Source organism: Uloborus diversus, chromosome 7 (assembly GCF_026930045.1).
Source record: "Uloborus diversus isolate 005 chromosome 7, Udiv.v.3.1, whole genome shotgun sequence".
In the NCBI taxonomy this organism is placed as follows: domain Eukaryota; kingdom Metazoa; phylum Arthropoda; class Arachnida; order Araneae; family Uloboridae; genus Uloborus; species Uloborus diversus.
In genome coordinates, this window is record NC_072737.1 from 123,049,889 (window position 1) to 123,072,035 (window position 22,147).

Genomic DNA, 22,147 nt, shown 5'->3' on the forward strand with positions numbered 1-22,147 from the left:
TTTTTTTGTTTTTTTTGCGATATTTTTAAGATGCATTACGCCTTCTTTCATGCTTTTTTTTTTTCTTTTTCTGACTTTTACTGGGAAAATAAACTAAAAATCGGAAAATCCGCAATGTTTTCCTAGAAACTCAAAGAAGGGGGCACTAAGGGCACGTGTTAATATTCATTTATTGACTTAAAATTTTGCAAGGATCATTTATTTGTATAATGGAACAGTTTGAGGGGGCGTCGCGTAAAATATATGCAACTTAAAAAATAAGGACCACCCTAATATATATATAGGGTGACTCAATCCGCCACACTCAATCAGCAGAGAGATGTGTAAAAATTATGACAGAGGCTGCAAACAAGTATTGCGAACATGAAAACCCAGAAGGTTACCATAACAAATAACAATCAAATCAAGAATATTTGATACTAGGTAAGTAAGTATTTGAAGATTTTCAGCATAATGAATCACAGCCAAACTGGTTGGATGATTGGGTAGATTGGTGAATTATACGCGACTTGCTGCCACCGCCAACTGATTTGACCCGTCATTTAGGGGTCAGGGGGCAGTATATCGCCCCCCCCCCCACCACGGCTTTGAGAAATAAATGTATTTAGGTGGGCGTGATTTTGCTGCTTTCCGTTGAATTTTCCATTAAATTTGCACTCTTTCACTTCCCCTCACCGGAAAAATTTGAAATGACGGTCTTGTACGTCGTGAGTACTGAGTCATGTCAGCATAAGGAAAATGTATGTAAAACATTGAAACGGATGTTGAATAGTATATTTGTATTGCTTTATGTCCGCTTAAGAATTTTTTAATTAACACAACTTTTACTTTAAGAATGGTATTTTAAATCTTTCCGCGCGAATTTAAATGATCGACAATAAGCCCCCAAATTTTTCTTCTCAGTATCAGTTCATTTCGGTAACTACAAAATGTATCTGTTCTATTATTAGAAATTAAGTAAATTATTTTTTGAAAAAAATGTAAGTCTTTAAAAATTGCCGATTTTTCTATTTTTTCCAAACTTGAGGGCTTTTTCGCAATTTTAAAGTTACTTTATAATTTTTTTAAAATTATTTTTCCCGCTATCAGGATGCTAATGCGCAAGTTTTCCGCGTTATTAGAAATTGATTAGAATAAAAAAGTAATTTTCGAACCACCCCAATACATAATTTAATTTGAGCTTTATGAACTTTGTTAGCATGCAGGGTTTTTCGAAATATGGCATTTGCTTTTAAGGGAATATGAGAAAACACTTCATATTTCTTATGTATTATAAAAGGTTATGCATTATTTTTATTTCGAAATAAATCCATATTTATCTTCATATTATTAGATAAACTTAATTTGTAGCTTTATTTTTTTGAAATATGCATCGTTTAATTATTTCTAACCAAATATAACATTTTTTTATCATTAACTTTTACTTAAGACTGGTTACTTTTGTGTCGCTCAACCTAGATCTAAAATTCGCACCAATCTCCTTCGGATAGCAATTTGTATAAGATAAGAAGAGATTTTTATATGGATCTTCTCGGTTACATATCCATTCAAATTATTAGAGGGGAGCTGCCATAAAACAGGCATGTTTTAAGAGCCTTTTTTTTTTACAATCTCAAAGTTGTCAGTATGACACACAAAAAAAAAAAAAAAAAAGAAAGAAAGTGCAGCATTAGTGATTCAAAAAATTTCTGTTGAAAACGAGGAATTCCTATTAGAAGAACGAACCTTTGAATTGATAAATTAGTCTAACTCCATGATGCATGGTAACAACTACAGAAACTTATGCAGAACTTTAAGTTTTGGAGAAGCAGTTTTGATTACTTAATTATTGTAGCGGTTGTATTGTAAGATGTCTAGAGAATTAAGTGTTACTCCCACCAAAAAGCTGCTTCAGCAACACTTCTACAATCTGTGCGACCTTATGTGGATGAATCAAGCTGGAAACTACTGATCTGTGAGATCAGAGAAAGCAGTTTGAGATTTTCCTTTAGCAACTTGTAAGCTCACGATTTACCCTTTCTAAATATAAATGACGTGGAGTCGGAATCACATCCTGTGGCTGCGTGGAGCAAAAGAAGAGGATCCTTCGAGGGACCCAAGGTTTCAACATATTGTAACATTTTTCTTTGTATTAAATTTGTTTGGATGTAAAAAATGCAGTGATGTTCCAAACATACCTCTTTCACTTAGAATCAAAAGCGGATCTGTATCAGTACCTATTACTGCTACTGGTCTGGTGCTGTTCTGAAATGTTTTCATTGCAATTGAGCCAATTGATACATAGGCTTCCCTATACACTTGTACAACAATCATTCCTCCTAATCGGAAGTATTCCATCATAATTTGAATTAATTTTGTTTCGTTCTCAGAATTCCACAAAAAGTTTGTCTATAAAGTTGTTCCCAATACATTTTCTTCAAAAAGCAGAAGTCTCAGAGATTTTCGACATTACCCTCCTTGTTTTCTTCCCAATGTTAGTTGGTAATGCATCAGCGTATCCATTAAAATCCAGTGCTTTACACAAAAAGAAGTCTTTTTTAAAGACACCTGAAGTATTTGAGGCATATGTCTTTCTACTATATGTCTGCCGCGTCCCATGCCAATGCGCACATAAAAAATCCTTCATCTTTAATGGACAGAGCGATTGGTGGTGGATGGCTTAGCAAAAGGCTCTACTGATTCAATGATAGCTGCCACGCTTGTGCTTTTATCCTTTTGCAAAGAAACTCAACCAGAAAGCGAGGGTAGTCGAGGGGCTGATTCATATTTGAGATATCTCGTAAATTAGCGTTTGAATTGAAAACAGCAGCACCCTGGTCAAAAACTGTGGAAGACTGAACACAACGCTCATTTCTTAATAATAACCCCTTTTTTCTTCTGAAGTTTAACTTCCCTGAAATAACTTCCTAAAGTTGAGAGGTATGATTTTTTACCGACATTTTTTCCATTGTCACATGGAAGCATAATCTAAAAAAAATCATTCTTGAGTTACTATTTGCAACCTAAAATGTACAAAAAATACCGTTTTGCAACGTTGCCAATCTTGGAGAAATAGATCTAGGATAATTTTGTGGAGCATTTTGAAATTTTGCGGAGCAATTCGGTATTTTGTATAAAAATCAATAAAAAAATTAAACATCTTTTCTAAATTTTTTTTGAACTCTGATAATCATTTTAAGCAATAGCATAAGAATAATTAGTTTTAAAATTAATAACACTTTAACCACTTTGAAAATTATGCCATGCATTCTAAAGAATATGTCATGCTTTGAGTATAAGAGTTATCATATTTGCATGCCTAATAAACTAGCAAAATATAATAAAAATAATTTTTTTTTATTAAAATATTTGGTGGTCTTGGTCAGAATAAAGACCAAACGGGAAATGCGGAGCAAAATTACTTCTTTTTGGAGCTGCGGAGTTTCACTTTTTTCAAAATGCGGTGCAGATGACATCCCTGCATTTTGAGATAACAATGATCTTCTTGTCAAAAAGAAAAAAAAAAGTTTTGAACGATTTTTGACGAATTTCTATCGTTACTGTGAGTATTTTTTTTTAATTTTGAAATTCACTTAATGTTACAAAAAAAATTTGGAGCCACTTTACGATTTATGGTAGTTTCAAAGAGCTAAACAAATCAGTACTGAATTTTCACACCGAAAATTTTGCATTCCAGACAAAAACACAATTTACAGATCATATAGTATGTTTATGATTTTTTTTTTATGGGGAAATATTGGTAAAACACAAATAAACAAATCTAACATACATAGCATTTTTCAAAACTGAAAAATTATGAATATTGACTGAAATATGTGTGTTAAACTATTTAAAAAGAAACCCCGAAAAATGAAAAAAAAAAGTACTTATTTTAGTAGCTTATGTGTTCTGCTGCATGTTACATAGAACACAGAAATTTCAGTTTTTGGTGTCAAAACAAATGTTAGAATTTTGTTATTGGTTATTTTAAGTTAAGCTTTAAAACAATATTGCTTTAGAGCCAAAGAGAAATAAATCTAGGATAATTTTGTGGAGCATTTTGAAATTTTGCGGAGCAATTCGGTATTTTGTATAAAAATCAATAAAAAAAATTAAACATCTTTTCTAAATTTTTTTTGAACTCTGATAATCATTTTAAGCAATAGCATAAGAATAATTAGTTTTAAAATTAATAACACTTTAACCACTTTGAACATTATGCCATGCATTCTAAAGAATATGTCATGCTTTGAGTATAAGAGTTAAGTTATCATATTTGCATGCCTAATAAACTAGCAAAATATAATAAAAATAAATTTTATTTTATTAAAATATTTAGTGGTCTTGGTCAGAATAAAGACCAAACGGGAAATACGGAGCAAAATTACTTCTTTTCGGAGCTGCGGAGTTTCACTTTTTTCAAAATGCGGTACAGATGGCAGCCCTGCATTTTGAGATAACAATGATATTTTTGTTAAAAAGAAAAAAAAAGTTTTGAACGATTTTTGACGAATTTCTATCGTTACTGTGAGTGTTTTTTTTATTTTGAAATTCACTTAATGTTACAAAAAAAATTCGGAGCCACTTTACGATTTATGGTAGTTTCAAAGAACTAAACAAATCAGCACTGAATTTTCACACCGAAAATTTTGCATTCCATACAAAAACACAATTTACAGATCATATAGTATGTTTATGATTTTTTTTTATGGGGAAATGTTGGTAAAACACAAGTAATAAATCTAACATACATAGCATTTTTTAAAACTGAAAAATAATAAATATTGACTGAAATATGTGTTTAACTATTTAAAAAGAGACCCCGAAAAATGTAAAAAAAAATACTTATTTTAGTAGCTTATGTGTTCTGCTGCATGTTACATAGAACACAGAAATTTCAGTTTTTGGTGTCAAAACAAATGTTAGAATTTTGTGATTGGTTATTTTAAGTTAAGCTTGAAAACAATATTGCTTTTAGAGCCAACAGATGTTTTCAGAACTGAAAAATTTTCGTTTTTGATCGAGTCAAAAGGAAAAGAAAAAGTACTAGGCGACCATCTTTGATCTGCAATTTTGGATAGAAGCTCACATAGGAGCTTAGGGGACTTTTCAGGATTAGTTCTACACACGTTCAGGAACTGATCCTGACAAATTCAGCTAATTATAGATTTGTGGTGCATCGACCCTATTTTTGGTCTAAATTTACTGTGCTATTAGTATTAATGCTTTTTTTTTTATTTTTTTTAACAAAGCAGACAAGATAGTTTGTGAGCATGGCTTAGTCTACCTTGATCGTTTCCTGTCAAAGCAATCACGATTCCTGTCGATGAAAAGATGTTTAAATTTTTTTTTCAGTTTATTTTTCGATGCTAACTAGAAAAAAAACTTCGGGTGTCAAACAAATAAACAAATAAATTTATTTTAATGTTCAAAAAAACTAATTTGTTCAAAAAATTAGAGCCACTCATTCCGAATAATGCTTTTTCTTACCAGTTGATGGAACTTAACACCACTTAACCAAACAATAATTAAAAATTTGCTCGTTTTGCTACATGCTTTTTAAATAAAACTTGATCTATATTTCAGTGACCACGAAAATTTATTTTTACAATCCGAATATTTTTTCTAGTTTTTGGTACAAAAATTTTATTTCTTAGTGCTTCTGAAAACTTTTTATAAAAAAGCAGATTCTTATTTCACATCAAAAGACATTATTAATACATTTTGTCCGAAGGAAACTCACCGGTTACTTTAAGAGACAGAAAGTACCACCTTTTTCCCGAGCAAGGCGTACTTCTTTAAAAAAAACTGATTCTTTTAACTGTCTGAACGGAGGTGAAAAACCATACCTAAAACAAAAACACCTCCCCCTCTCTATTTTATTTAAACGAAAAACTCTTCCATTCCAAACAAATAAATAAATATAAATTAATAATTAGATAAATAAATAAATTTATAACGTATTAGACAAGTTTTATGAAAAGAAATACAAGAATGAGAATTGGTTTAAATCTTTCAAAGGAAAAAGTCTAACAAATTGTGTCCTTAAGAGATAGTATGAAAACAGAAAAAATTGTACACACATTCGCCTACTCTCACGTTTCACCCTTTAAAAACATACTAAAATAGTTACTTCTAACTTCTAATTTGTGCTCCCTGTTGTTGTTTGGCGGCATATTGCACTCTTTAGTATTTATATTTATATTTGTAAACTAACCACGTTAGAAAAGGGTCCCATAGGCCTCTTGCTAATAACTTCCATTTTTTAGTCTTTGAAATCAATGTGAAAATTTAAATTTAAAGTCCAACGCAGTACACAACTAACTAATTTAGTCCGTGTATTATTGCACGTTAATTCGTTTTTGGCCTTTTTTTATTTTTCAAATTAATATTAAAATCTCATTTTTATTTGAAAATCAAAGGTGAATATCATGTTGGTATGTCTGTGAAGTTCATCAATTTATAAACACATTTCTGCTAATAAAAGTTAAAATAAATAAAGAAACATTCTTTAATTTAATTTTGCTTACTATTTGGAAATTGCTTCCCTAAAGCAATCTGGAAAAGAAAACACAATATTTACTTTGTGAGAAATTTGATTAATTTCTCAATTCAAACATCCCAGTTATTTTATAAAGCTTCCCACCAAGTGCATTTGCGCTGCTTTGTATTTGCTGAAACCTCAATTTCGTCCATTCCTAGGTGCACGACCACAATGAAAACAGAAACCGAAATAGCCGTTGGAACACAAGGCTGTAGCTTGTAATTTCTCAATTTTCTCTCTCCTCATAAAATGAAAGAACTATTGTTTACCAGAAAGGAAAACAAAGTCAGAAAGTTTCATCTTCGTTTGATGAGTTTCCAGCTTTCGTTGAAGATTTGCAGGTTTCAGAGATTTAAAGGAAACAGGTCGAAGAAAAATATTTCTCTTTTAAGTGTCACTTTAACTGACTTTACGAATATTTTAACTCAGTTTCTTAAATGAATGCGCAGTGATTTTGAAATGATTTTTTTTCTGTGAAGCGTACTGAAATAGTTTTAACATTTTAATGCAATCAATTAATTAGTTTATTAGTTCTTTTTTTTATACGTTACTCATTATGATTCGTTCTGTTGTTTACCAGAAAGAAAAATCTAGCTTGAAAGTTTCATATCTCTTTGATGAGTTTCCAGCTTTCGTTGAAGATTTAGAGGTTTCAGAGATTTAAAGGAAACAGGTCAAAGAAAAATATTTTTCTTTTAACTGTCACTTTAACTGACTTCACGAGTATTTTAATTCTGTTTCTTGAATGAACGCGCAATCATTTCGAAATGATTTTTTTTTCTGAAACGTACTGAAATAGTTTTAACATTTTAATGTAATAAATTAATTAGTTTATTAGTTCTTTTTTTTATACGTTACTCATCCTGTTGTTTACCAGAAAGAAAATTCTAGCCTGAAAGTTTCATCTTTCTTTGATGAGTTTCTGGCTTCTGTTGAAGATTTATAGGTCTCAGGGTTTCAACAGGAACCAGGTCAATGAACAAAAAATATGTGTGTTAAATGCTACTGTAACTAAATTCGCAAATATTTTAAGCAAGTTTTAAAAATGAATTATAATTTATTTTTGTTCTAAAAATTTTCTTCTGACGAATTTTCTTTTCTTTAAAATAGTTTTAATATTTCTGATCTGCTCGATTAGTTTTTTAATTAATTAATTTCAGTGACTTACTATGATTATTACGTTACGCCTATTGTTTATCGGGTAAGACAGTAAAGTAAGAAAGTTTTATCTCTTGATCTGTTTTGCAGAATGATTCTTACGTTACGTCTATTGTTTACAAGGAAAGGGAAAATTAGTCGATCGTTATGCTGTCTTCTCTTGATGAGTTTACAGTTTCTATTGTGGATTTGGAATTTCATAAATTTACCAGGAGACAGGTCAAACATAAAAAAAAAAGTTTTAAGGAATTCTTTAACATCGCTAATGTTTTTAAAACGTTTTTTAATATGAATTCATTTTTGAAATGAAAAATTTCTTCTGCAGCTTATTGCAATAGTTTTAACTTTTTTAATCACCTAAACCAATTTTGATTTGAATCTATATTCATATTGCATATTTGCGGCGGGAGTGAACTGAAAATAATTAATTAGTTAATTAAAAAATAAAGGACATAAATAAGCTTTCTACCTGCTACATTCCAAGATCATGCCAAAAGCTTTGTTTATTAATTTGTTTAACAAACCATCTAATGTGACACAATCGGTTAGCGTGTTCGCATGTTAACTGAATGATTAGTGGTTCAAGCTCATTCGGGAGTGTGATTTAGTCTTAAAAAAAAGTGGGAATCACATGACTTGGCGTCAGAAACTCTACTTTTAATGAGTCACATAATCTTCAATATTGAATTGAAAAATTGAGCTGCATTACCTGAAACTTGTTGTTCCAAAGTAGCTTCAGCATTATAAGCTCATGATATTAAAAAAAAGCACAGCTTCAGCCGGCCAGTTTCCTGACAGCCGTTTTTTAATTGTATGTATTTCATACATTACGAATTTTTCACCTTTAATTTTGTCGTTGCTCACGAAGTCCCATTACTAATTTTCTAAGTAGGTGAAAAAATTCTTTGTGTAATCAAAAGTGTCTCTAAGTTGTGCACGTAATTGTGTATGTAAAATATTTCTTACATATCTAACGTATGTGCGCCAAATAAGGCGATATAGGTTAATAAGACTACCCCTCATTTTTACTTTCTTTTATATCTAATATATATATGAACGTATATTGAATTCTTGAAATTTTCAAATTTCGAATTTTGTCGTTTTGCACGTTTTAAGGTGCGTTTAGTTCGCTGCTAGAATTTTTGGAAAATGTCTCTGTTAGTCTCTTTATTTCTCTTTCTCTCGCTCTCTCTCTCTCGGTGTGTGTGCATATATCTATCTGTGTATGTGTGTGATCGATTTTTCGGCAGCTTTGGAGCGACAACTACTGCATGAAATCGACCGAAATTTTGCACACAGAGTGTCCCCATGTGAATTGATGCCTTTTGTTTTTGGCGCAAATACCTTCAAGGGGGGAAGGGGGGTCAAACATTTTCTCGTTATGCGTGTCTGCTATATAGAGAGTAAAGGGCAAAATAAAACAAAATTTATTCCATACGTTGAACCTAAAAGGGAAAAGGTGTTGATTTAGTTTTGGTACCAATAGCAACAAAATGAGGTTGAGCAATCGAATATTTTTTTCTCAGTTTTAATGAATGCTAGAACTCAAGAGGTAATGAAAGGAATCAAATAAAATTTAATCGACAGGTAAACTTTAGAGAATAAAAGTGCTGATTCCATTTTGTGGGTAATAACTCAGAGGGCAATTGTGCAACCAAACCATCTTTCTGGCTCATTGCGAGCGCTATACTTCAAAATGTAATGCGGCGTTTGAGATGAAATTTTTAATAAGAGCGAATCTACACGGAAGCACGAGCTTATTCAATTTCGATGTTTTTTTCTATAAGAGGAGCTGGCTTTTGAAATCATTCGTTCGAGCCAAAAAAGCTTAATGAATACAAAAATGTGAAAAATAAATAATATATGAACTATGTTGAATAAATCACAAATGTATACTATGCTGAATAAATTACGTTAACACAACGCAGAGCCAAGAAAAGAAAAAGAAGAAAGCTTTTGTTTTAACCAAGTATGATTTCTATTGCCTTGAATTATTAATTGTTAAAATATTTTATAAATGATGAGATATTTAAACCAAAATGATAATGTGTTAGCGAGTTTTATATTATGATTTATTTATTAGTGAATTTCTGTTTTAATGGTTGAAATTCATTTTTATATAATTCATAAGATAAACGGAATTCATAAAAAAAAAAAAATAATTGGAAAATGATTCTGCAAATAAGTATGGACATAAAACAAAACTTGTGCCGTTTCGCAGTAACTATGAAACCATTCCACTTAACTCACCTTATACAGTTATAATTTGTGCACGTGGATATCATGATACGTGTTCATAAAAAAATCTACAACACATATTTATCTAAAGTAAAAATCAGTTTAGCATTCAAAAAAAGCGATCAGAATGATGTGAAAAAAAAGGTATATGTATTCCAGTCGATAATTAATGGTTCCCCCACTCGATAAAGAAAAATCCGTTCCTCAGAGTGCTTATCGATTCTTGCTTAAGACATAAGTAGACTCTCTCCAGAAAAAGAATGTATTGAATCTTCAGTAATTGGAGATACTGATACGAGGAGTACGTAAAAATGATCGAGTAAGCTGGAACCGCTATTAGACTAATTCCTTTCGAAATTTTTTTAATGGTATTCACCGGACATAGTTTCTGGTTTATTGATTGTATTCTTAGTTGCTAACATTAACAGAACTCCGGTCTAAAATTAGTTCTGGTAGTGGTATTTCGTGTGTAGTTTTAAAAGTAAGAAAATATGGGGCAAAGGGGACTTGAGATGACTTAGCTTTTTGAAAATCAATAAATTGGGAGTTTGTTTTGTAAGTTATAGTACGTAAAGAAAGAATAAAGCATTTTGTAATAAATTTTACTCTTAAACATTATTTTATATTTTTGGCAATAAATTTATACCTTCAAAAAAAAGTGCAAATATTTACCTTTTTTTCATGGAGCAAAGTGAGAAATAAAATATTCTTCTAATGAATTATTTTATATTTGATCATTAAAATTATTTTTCATCAGATAAATGAGTAAGTAAGATAATAAATGAATAAATAAGTAGATAATGAAACAATAAACAAATAAATAATTAATTCAATTAATTGCTGTTTGAAAAATGGGAATTATTAAATGGAGGAATGAAAATGAGTTAAATAAATGAAAGCGTAAATGATTTAATAAATGACTGAAAAAGTAAATGAGATGAGCTAATTATTTTTGTCACATTCACTTTACCGAGCATGCAGTTGACTAAAGGTACAACAGGGATGCTCACCTGGGGGGGGGGGAGGTCATGGCGCAGACTGCACCATTGCAATTTTTAGGGCGGGAGGTGTTTTGAGGGGGTATTTTTTCTACCCACTCAAGAGCCTCACTTTTTAGGGGGCCTCTTGATTTGGGGTTGATTTGCGATATTTAGAGGGGGGGGGGTGCACCCTTGCTCTTTGGCGAAAAAGCAAAAAAAAAAAAAAAAATAACTAATTAATTTTTTCTGTAAGAATATAGATCGACTATAATTTAGATTCAAAAAACTATTGCCGTGAACTAATTGTCATTTTTGCAGGCAAAAGCGCACATCTGTAATTAACGAATTACAACACCTCTAAATAAATCGATGTGCACATTCCCGCCCATGAACCGTATGTTTACCTTTCCAGCTTATTGTTGGTCAGACTATAGCTACTTCACAACATCACGATATTTCTATCGTTTATAATATTGCATTGAATATTATAATGTTAGAAGAACAAATTTGTAACTAACTTCTGACGTCTTTAATGATGCAATGAGCTGCGTATACTACTACCAATTTTTTTCTCTAGTTTTTGGACAGCAAATGGTATAAAAGACATTTCATATCTCTATCATAAGAGTGTGACACTGGGTTTCTATTTTTACTTCCTTTTACAAAAAAGGGAGTATTGAATTCGCGAAAAAAAATTCACTCAAAAATCGACATTAATTTCTATTTTACTCACCCCCGAATGAATATTGAGTTTTTTTTTTTCCGACTCGACCACACGTGGATAAGTGCCTAAGAACGTATAGACAAGCAAAATATTCATAATGACGATTCCCGAGTTAATTACAACGAATTTTCTAGTGACGTCTATATGTACGTATGTATGTGCGGATGTGTGGATGTGCGTATGTATGTCGCATAACACAGGAGCGGTAAGTCCTAGAAAATTGAAATTGGTACGTAGACTCCTAGTAGGGTCCAGTTGTGCACCTCTTCTTTTGGTTACAATCGTGTGTTTCTAAAGGAGGCTTTTGCCTCTTTTTGGGGGGAAATCATTGTTTATTTCGATGCAAACTCAAGTGGTGTTATAATTTGGCGGACACTTGGCGATATTTCGCCAGCCTTTTGGTCGCGAAGTTTTGTCGCCAACTTGGCAACAAATTTGGTGATTTTTTTTTTTTTTTTTTTTTCAATTTGGTTTCAATTTGGCCACTGTTGGTGATATTTAGAGAGTAAACTATTGAATCACATTAAAATTGCCAGTAATGGGGAAATGACATTAAATTGGAGTAAAAGAAAGTCATGTGATGCACACATCAGCTCGTTTTAAGTATAATATATTTAAAAAATTAAATTGGTGCACAGTTCAACGGCACGGCTCAAATTTATCCTAAATGACTGTACTTACATTTCAAATTGTTATTTTTACTTCAAAAAGAGGAACATATTTTATGCTATTTAGTTTCACTTTTGTAACAGTTGGAAAATTTTAATTTAGCTCAAGGGGAAAACACTACCATTAGCGCAAAAAGAAAACCTATATCTTTTAACATTTGTTTAAAATCTTAATAATGTTGGAGACGCAAATGAATATGAATGTCCTAATTTCGCTGGGGAAATACAAATATGCACTTCCACGAAGCACATTCAAGTTTCAAGAAAGATAACTGCATTTTCTTCCACTATTAAGACACAAAAGAACTCTTCAAAACGTAGTTAGTTACTGTTATGACATTGGTTTAATATTTTACAAAGACAGTGACTTCATTCTAGAATTTGCTGCATTTTACTTATTCATATTTTCGTGCAACATTTAAGAAAACACTAATGAAATAGGGTGAAGGTTTAACGTTTTAAGTACTCAGCTCGGTTAACGTAATTGTCAGCCATTTTCGTAAACCAGTGGTGTCCAACCGTTTTCTACCCGAGTGCCGTACCTCATATTAAAATATTTCACTCGAGCCATAACACAAATAAAATTTAAAAATAGTTTAAAAGAAAAATCGAAATAAAAGCAGGAAAACATGGAAAAGAAGAGAAAGTTAAAAACCAGAAATTTTTGTTATTATGAATGTGCTTCTTTTATTAAGTGCTTGTTTTTAGAAGATAATCTATGAATTTTTGAGTTTAAATTTCGAATATTGTCATTAATCATTCCTTTTTAATTGATTTATGAAACAAAACAATTAGCCACACGGATCAACTTCGTGGATCGGATGTGGCTCGTGGGTACCACTGTCTTAAACAACATTTTTGAAGAACAAAACACACACATGATAGTTATAGTAGTTTAAGGAATTAGTTATGGCTAGGGTTGCCTGATCTGCCCACTATTTGACTTGTACCGGGAGGGATCTGGGTTCGAGGTCGGTGGCATCGAAGATTCTCCGTGATCGCTGATGGTGCCTGGGGCAAGTTAAATATCTCATGGTCAAAGTCTTCCAAGTTCTCATTCCGAAACAATACATTTGGGTACGCTGGACCAGGAGTTGTTCGGCCACTGATTCGAATCAAACATATTGAATGTTTTGATGGATGGTGTTTCCAACTATCGTGAGAGCTAAATTGAACGTCTACTTTAATGTTGCTCTGTAAACGGTAGTCATACCTTTCTGCCTTTAATCGGCTGAACTCACTACTACCAAAACCAACTCTTTCAATTGGGTTAGTCTACGTGGGCTCAAGCATGAGCGGCTAAAGCAACAACAGCAACAAAGAAATTGATTTTATCAGCTTTTATATGTACCCTTAAAGCAAATATGATAAATATGTGAAAGTTGAAGGACGATCAAATAAGGGTTCCTGTTGCTTGACCGTCATATATAGTACTTGAAAAGTTATCAACAAGTCGCATCAACTTACAAATGACAGTAAGAGGTGAGTCACGAAGTAACTTAATCGCGACTTGTTTATAATGTCACAAATTGATCGGTTACAAATTATTGATGCAATGACATCTCATAGAAGTCACAGGAATTAGGTCACATTATTTGTCAGAAACGTAGCGAATCTGTCACATTCTGACTTGTGACCATCGTGACTCGCAGTGTAAATTTACAGAGACATGTTAAACTTTTAGGTTAATGCGGTCTGTTTGCACATGCATCAAGAAACATTATTCAATCTTTGCTTATTAAGAAACTTTTATTTCACATGCATTACAACATGAAATAAGTAAAAACACTAAAAGATCTGCGAACAAAAATAGAAACACAAAATTCGAGAATTAGTTAGTATGATAAATATACTATACTAAGTCTATAATACACCAAACTGTTTAAGCTGGTTACCATAACCAACGCCCCCTTAATTCTAATTGACTGTCGCTTTCTCGTTTTTAACATACATCAAAAGTGAAATTGAGGGAACGAGAGTAAGTAAATTTGGCACAACTGCTACTGCCATCTATTGAAGGTATTAAAAAATTAACAGCGGAGAACACAATTGATAATTTTGGAATTTAAATTTTAAAATTAACCACTTAACAATGTGATTTGAATTATTTGGATACATCCCCATAGCAACGTCTTTTGTAAGATTTCCGCCATGTAGCATTGTCACTTGCACCCGAAGTCAGCGCGAGTCTTGACATTTCTAGAGGAAATACTTTTTGAGGCAATTGCGATAGATAGGCATTTAGTATTAAGGGGGCGTTGCTATAACCCGATGCTTTAAAATCATCTCAGGGCCCGGAAAGTAGTTCTCAGTTCCTATTTTAGTTTTTAATGTGAGGAAATTTAAAATTTAAAAATATATAATATAATATGTTATGCAATGTGTCTTCATGAAGCATTCAGTGCTGGCGATATTAATTACATTCCCGTGTTCAGTGTTTCAGTGCTAAGCAATTTTGCTATATTAGGCATTAATGAGCTAAAGCAGTATTTGACATAAGGCGCTTTCAATATCAATTTTTTACTATACCTTTGTCTTTAATTTCTTAAATGATGAACATTAACCATTTTTGGCATTAATGAGTTTATGCAGCAATTTGCAGTGGTGCTGAGAAATTTAGTATCTCGAGCGATTAATGTATCTACTTAAGTTTAGATTATTGAAATTTTACAATTACATAACTAACAGTACTTTCAGTAAAGATTAATAGTTCACTTGCACCAAAAGAAGGTTTTCATAAAATTTTACAAGAATTGAAATTATGTGTCGGATTTGCAAGATAATTTTCAAAAATTTTGAGCGTGCTAAAAAATGTATTTTTGAAATTTCTTTGAATGAGAGTTATCTTCAAAATAACTTATTCACTTTCACTTAGTGACTACCAAATATTTCGAAAGATATATTGTAATTAAAAGTTTTCAAGCTTATCAAAGCCCTTTTTTTTGCAATATTTTAAGAAAACTTACTACATTGGCATCTTAGAGGTGAACATCACGAAAAAAATACTGTCATTATAAGTACTAGTTTGTATATCGCTTAGTAACCAAAGTCTGCCATAATTTTAAAAATTGGATGAGATTATTTTGAGTGATCGTTTTTGAAGTAAGTAAATTTGGAGTAAACATTCACGTCCAGAGAAATAATACATTTCAAGTTTGAACTTTCAAAGTTTCTGCCAAACTTATTCACTTACAGCGGAAAAATCATTTTTCACATCCTTTCTTCTAATGAACATAAAAACAAAAAATGACACGCTTTTTATAGCTTAGAAAACGCTTATCTCAATAAATTGATTTTTAAAATTGTGAAAGTCTAAAAAAATATAATTATTTCAATATGCTTGGATACCTTTATAAGAGGGCACAATAATAAGATTTATTATATTAAGAAAAACAAACTCAATGCATCGAAGAAAAAAAATAGCACCATCATTTTTTTTCCTTCTTAAGATTTAACATTCTTTTTTAGTGTTTCTGCAGATAACATCGTACAGGAAACAGCAGAGCTTGATATTAAGAACTTCTAAGAGAAACAAAAGTTTTGCTCGTAAGATAAGGAACGTCCAAGCATGCAGTAGCATTTACCTTGGAAACAACGCAGGAACCTTTGTGTTGGAATGCAGAATAGATAACGCGAAAGAAACGTTTATCATATTTTCAATGTGTTACTAGGACACAGAAAGAGTATCTTACATGTTTAAGTTTATGTATCTGAAAACTTAGTGAATATTTCTTCTGAATTTTCATGACATTTCTTTTCTTTTATTATTATTTTTTGTTCAGTTTCAAAACTTCATCCACGTTTTTTTAATTTTGGTTTTTAGTAGTATAATGATTAAACTCTTTTTTTTTTTATAAATTCAAAGCAGCAATAATATTTCATGCGCAAGAAGCAATACCATTTAAAGTTATGCGCGTTTTATGCAAAAACTTAACTGCAATTATTAATAGTTTTAATTCTGGTTAGAGCCAGACCGCATGTTCATCCCCATTCAATTTTTTCAAACGTTTAATTTAGTTTTTATTTCTCAGAGATTTAAGCTTTCTTTTCTCTAGATTTGACGAGCTTTATATTACTTACTTTGTACCAGAAATAAGCGCAAATTCGATTGCTGCTACTTCCGACAAATACAAAATGAGTTTCAAAGATTTTTTTTTTTGTAATATTAGCACCCCCTCCCCCCCCCCCAAAAAAAGAACCTTTTCACTTGCTTTTTATAGTCCTTTTTGTACGATAGAGAAGAATACTTGAAAGCAGAAAAGACAACCGAGAGCTCATTGTCGAAGACCGGAAGTTAATAAATGTAGCCAGATGACCAGTTTATTTCTTTTGGATCGCTTCTAGATCTGAGCTTAATACACGTTCCCTTTCCAGAGATAACAACAATATAGTCTAGAATATTTCGGTTAAAGAATATACAGAAGAATCTCAATTAACCGAGGTCCTATTAACTGAATCGATAGTGAAGTATATTTTTTTCAAAGAAAATTATGTAAATTTAAAAAAATGATGAATTTTCTATTTGAAAATAAAAAAAATTTCTGGAAGTTTGTTCTTCAATGCATTTTTTACTATCTTACTTGGCATTGTAAAAAATATGCGATTGATTTTTTGAAACTTGCTGCAAATCATTTTCCTTTTTTAATTTTTTAACTGTAAAATATTGCTTTTTATATATTCATTTTCACTTTTCAAAAATATTCTATTGAATTTTTAATTACTATATTTTAAAAAGTTTGCTATTCTGAAAAGTTTTTCTTTAAAGTTGCTATTAACCGAGATTTTTGATATCCGAGGCACTGCGGTAACAATTAGCTCGGATAATCGTGGTTCTGCTGCACTTTTCTTTTTGTTCTATAATATTTGTGTCTGAGCAACAATGCACCCACACACATTCTAATCAGAACTTGATTTTTGAATTTCAAATAGGCAATACACAAAATGAGATAAAAAACGAGCTGATGTGTGCATCACATGACTTCTTTTTACTCCAATTTAATGTCACTTAACCATTACTGCAATTTAAATGTGATTCAATAGTTTACTCTCTAAATATCACCAACAGTGGCCAAATTGAAACAGATTATTAAAAAAATAAATAAATAAATAATAAAAAATTGCCAAATTTGTCGCCAAGTTGGCAACAAACCTTGGCGACCAAAAGAGTAGCGATATAACGCCAAGTGTCCGCCAATTTATAACACCACTTGAGTTTACATCGAAATTAACAATGATTCCCCACCAAAAAGGGGCAAAAGACTCCTTTAGAAACACCCGAATGCAACCAAAAGGGGAGGTGCAAAACAAGATCCGACTAGGAGTCTATGTGCCAAATTTCAACTTTCTAGGACTTACCGTTCTTGAGTTATGCGACATACATACGCACATCCGCATATACGCACATACATACATACGTACATACAGACGTCACAAAAAAATTCGTTGTAATTAACTCGGGAATCGTCATTATGGATATTTCGCGTGTCTATACGTTCTTAGGCACTCATCCACGTGTGGTCAAGTTGAAAGAAAAAAAAAACTCAATATTCATTCGGGGGTGAGTAAAATGGAAATTAAGGTCGACTTTTGAGTGAAATCTTTTTCGCGAATACAATACCTTTTTTGTAAAAGGAAGTAAAAAGGTTAAACAAAAATATTATGAAAGAAGGAAGCAATGTGTTATTGCTCTCCGAGAGCCAAAGCGAGTTAATGCATATCCAATAAGGCCAATTATGGCCTTCTTGGACTATAATCTACTTTCTAGGGTTAAAAAATTACACGAAAAAAGTCATGTAACAGAACAACGTTTGTCTCTTTCTATTCATCAACTACATAAGTTTGGGTTTCTAGAACCAAAAACAACTTTTGTATACTAATAAACTACAGTGAACAACGAAAAAACAAAATTTTCTATAAAAAAAAAAACTGATGCAATTTTGACAAGATTCTTTTGTAACAACTAGCTACTTTTGCCTGTTGATTAAAATTGCTTGTTGATTGCTTTTATCATCAGTTAGGCTGTATAACGACGATAAAGTCACTATGTAGCAATTTTTTACGATCCCACACAGAAAAAAGGGGAATTGGTTTCGTTTGTTTACGGGACCTTATTTCGGCCCCATCTTATAAAAGCTCTTTATTTCATATCAGTTTTTACTCAATTGTACTTTATTTTGTATATAATGCATAGAAAAGAATAGAAAGTGTTTTTCATGTGAATTTCCATGGATTTACAAGTTATGAGTTGTACCGAAACCATTTTGACCATTTTTGGAAAATGTCAGTTTTTGTCTCTTTGCATGTCTACTCATGCGTGAGCAACTTTTTTGTGGCTGCTCAAGCTCAAAAACTACTTCATGAAATCTAACTAAATTTGGTACCCATAATGAACTCTCATGTGAATTAGTGCCTATTACGTGTTGACGCCAGTTCCTCGAATGTGGGGGGGGGGGGGGGGGGGGCATGTAACGTTCTTTCTCGGATTTTGTGACTGCTGTATCTCGAAAAAAAAGGCAAGAATTCAGATAAAACTCGATACGTGCCATTTCACTGAAAACGGTCATTTTGTTCCGCACGTGACGTTTCATATATTTCGTTAAAAATAATACTTTAAACTATTAATGAATTTTTTTTTCTTCTTAACAAATTACAAACTTATGTGTGAATTCTTACGCAAAAATATCGTCGCTCCCCTTAAAATTATTAGTTTCTTAATAAAATGTATGAACCATAACATATGGGACAAAGGATTGACTTTTTCGTCGATTTTCCAATACATACGTTCTTTCAAAATCATTGCGACTGCTATATCTCAAGCAGTAATGCAACAATTTTAGAATTTAGAATAAAAGTGAGGCTAAGCTGAAATCGGCGATGATGCACTTTTGGTGACAATCGCTTCAAAGGGAGCAGCCTTTTTGTCATCAACAGTGCGTTTTACAATCAGCGTGGTTAAATTAACAATAAAAGATATAGGGCATTAAAATGTTTTCAATTGTGATTGCCCCAAGAAATGTCTACAGCTACACATCAAACGAGGTGTCGAAAAACTTGAAATTTACTAAACGTGCCGCTAAATTCGGTTTCGATTTTGTAGACTTTAATTATACTGGAGATAATAATTAAAAGCCAAATTATCATTCTTTCGCGATCTTGGTGATGAAAACGTACTTGGACATTGAAAATGTTCATATATCAGATAAACTATTTTTGCTGCATATGATGGAATTAGTTTGCAACTTTCAAGGTTTATAGAACTTGAGTCATAACCTTTTTTTCCCTAAATCATCATGTATAATAGCCAAAGCACAGACAAAGTAATGCTGACGTCACCAGCAATGAAACTCGGGCCAAGGCATGAAAATTTGATAACGTTTTCTGGAAATAATTTGACATACAGGGAAATGCTTTATATTGACAAGGCTGAACTGGATCCTTTAACTTAACTGTTTTACTGGTAAGACTATAATTTTAGAATGAAAAAAACGTGGTTAAAAAAAAAAGTGGGCAACAATGAACGCCATATACTGTAGTTTAGGGTTAATCCATTGGAGTTATGAATTAAATTTCAACTACCAATATATCACCATACATTTTTGGAAATGTTTGACATGAACAGAATCGCTTCATTTTGATGAGTTAAACTGGATCCGGTAACTTAATTGATTTACTGGTACGACTCATTTCAGGAGAATGAAGAAACGGAAACGAGGTCAACTATGAACGCTATCTAATAGAGTTTAGGGTTAATCCACTGGAGTTAGGGTTAAAATTTCAACTATCAAAACATCACTAAGCAGGCAATTGCTTCGTTCAAAATGTAGAAGCAATATTCACCCGTCATACCTTGACGGGCGATTTTATAGTTTTAAATAAAGATACTAAAGAGAAGCCTTTAATGAGGATTAATTGTTGACAAATACGATTGGAGAAATTTTCATGGTTTAAAATCTTCTTTTGGTGCCGTGTTATATTTGTTAACCAAAGAGGTTCTCCGAATTTCTTTTAAGAAGACTTTTAAAATGATTTTTAATTTTTGCTCTTGATTTTCCTTTTCCGAATAGCAGAACTTAGTACTCGCGATTAATAAAATTATAAGAAAGATATAGAAGAAAGTTTCGTGGTGGTTTCTTCATACTATTTATTTTGGTGTCATTCCAAGATGGAGTAAGTATATGGTGAAAAACAACATTCGAAAACGCTTTTGAATGAAGAAAAGATTTGAAAATCTGCATTGTTTGAAAATTTTCTGAAGATGAACATACGCAAAATTATGCTTTCAAAGGTTCAGTCTATAAATTAATTGTTTATTTTACTAATAAAATTAACTTAAAAACTACTACTATTCATTCTTGTTTTCGGCAACGAGTTAAAAGCTTTGCCCACTTACCAAAGACGAGTAAGCACAACAAAAGCAAAAAAAAAAAAGATACTTTCTCTATTTTCTTGCATTCTGATAAGATTAAAAAAAAAGCACTACAATGCTGATTTCAATAAGCTGTAGAAACTTAGTTTAATTTGTAACGGTCTTAGGAGTTTTCATTCCCCTCGTGTAAATATTGTAATTTTTATGTATTTTAATTGTCGTACAGTATTTGTAAATGTTGCTTTCTCAACTGTTTTTTACTTCTTTTTACAAAAAAGGAAGTATGGTATTCGCAAAAAAAATTTCACTCAAAAATCGACCTTAATTTCCATTTTGCTTACCCCAGAATCAATATTGAGTTTTTTTTCGACTCGACCACACGTGGATAAGTACCTAAAAATGTATAGACACACGAAATATCCATTTTGACGATTCCCAAGTTAGTTACAACGAGTTTTCTCGTGACGTCTGTATGTACGTATGTATCTATGTACGTATGTGCGGATATGCGTATGTATGTCACATAACTCAAGAACGATAAGTCCTAGAAAGTTGCCATTTGGTACGTAGACTCCTAGTGGGTCTAGTTGTGCACCTCCCCTTTTGGTTGCATTCGGGTTTTTCTAACTCAAGTGATATTACAATTTGGCGGACACTTGGCGATATATCGCCAGTTTTTTGGTCGCCATGTTTTGTCGCCAACTTGGCGACAAGTTTGGCGATTTTCTTTAATTTGGATTCAATTTGGCCACTGTTGGTGATATTTAGAGAGTAAACTATTGTACATTAGAGTACATTAAAATTACCGATAACGGGAAAATGACATTAAATTGGAGTAAAAGGAAGTCATGAGGCACACATCAGCTCGTTAAGGATCCTTTTTCGGTTAATTGACAATTAAAACGCATATTCTTGGGAATTTGAAAATTCAGATTTAGTAACACAAAAAACTTTCTTGGAAAAATGCTAAGTTCTCCTATTCATTTTAAACAATTTTGTCTGAGGGCAGAAATATATTTTTTTTTCTATTCATGTTATACATTTTTTATTAAAGTCAAAAAAAGAAAAATCGTTCAAGTGGGGTTTCGTAATAAATCCAGAAAATTTACATATGACTTGACTAGAAATCACAGAAGAACCTATTTGAAGAAAAAAATACTACGCCAAGCACACACATTTACTACGTCTTATTTTGAAAAATTTGATATATAAGCAAGTTTTTGATGGAGTACACTTTGGAGAAAAAAGCACTGTTAGGGCAATAAAACAAATGTTCTCAGTTTGCTGAATAATGCAATGTGGAGAAAACGCTACATAGGAAAAAAATGAGTTTCCCACAAGAAAAGTTTAGTGTTTGAAATGATTCGTGCTTCCCTGGTTTCATTTTCTATTTTGTATTACCTATTCTTAAAATTTTTTTTAACATTGTTTCGGTTTCCTTTTATTCATTGTGGTAAGTTATACATTCGTATTTAAATCATTCCTGAGTCT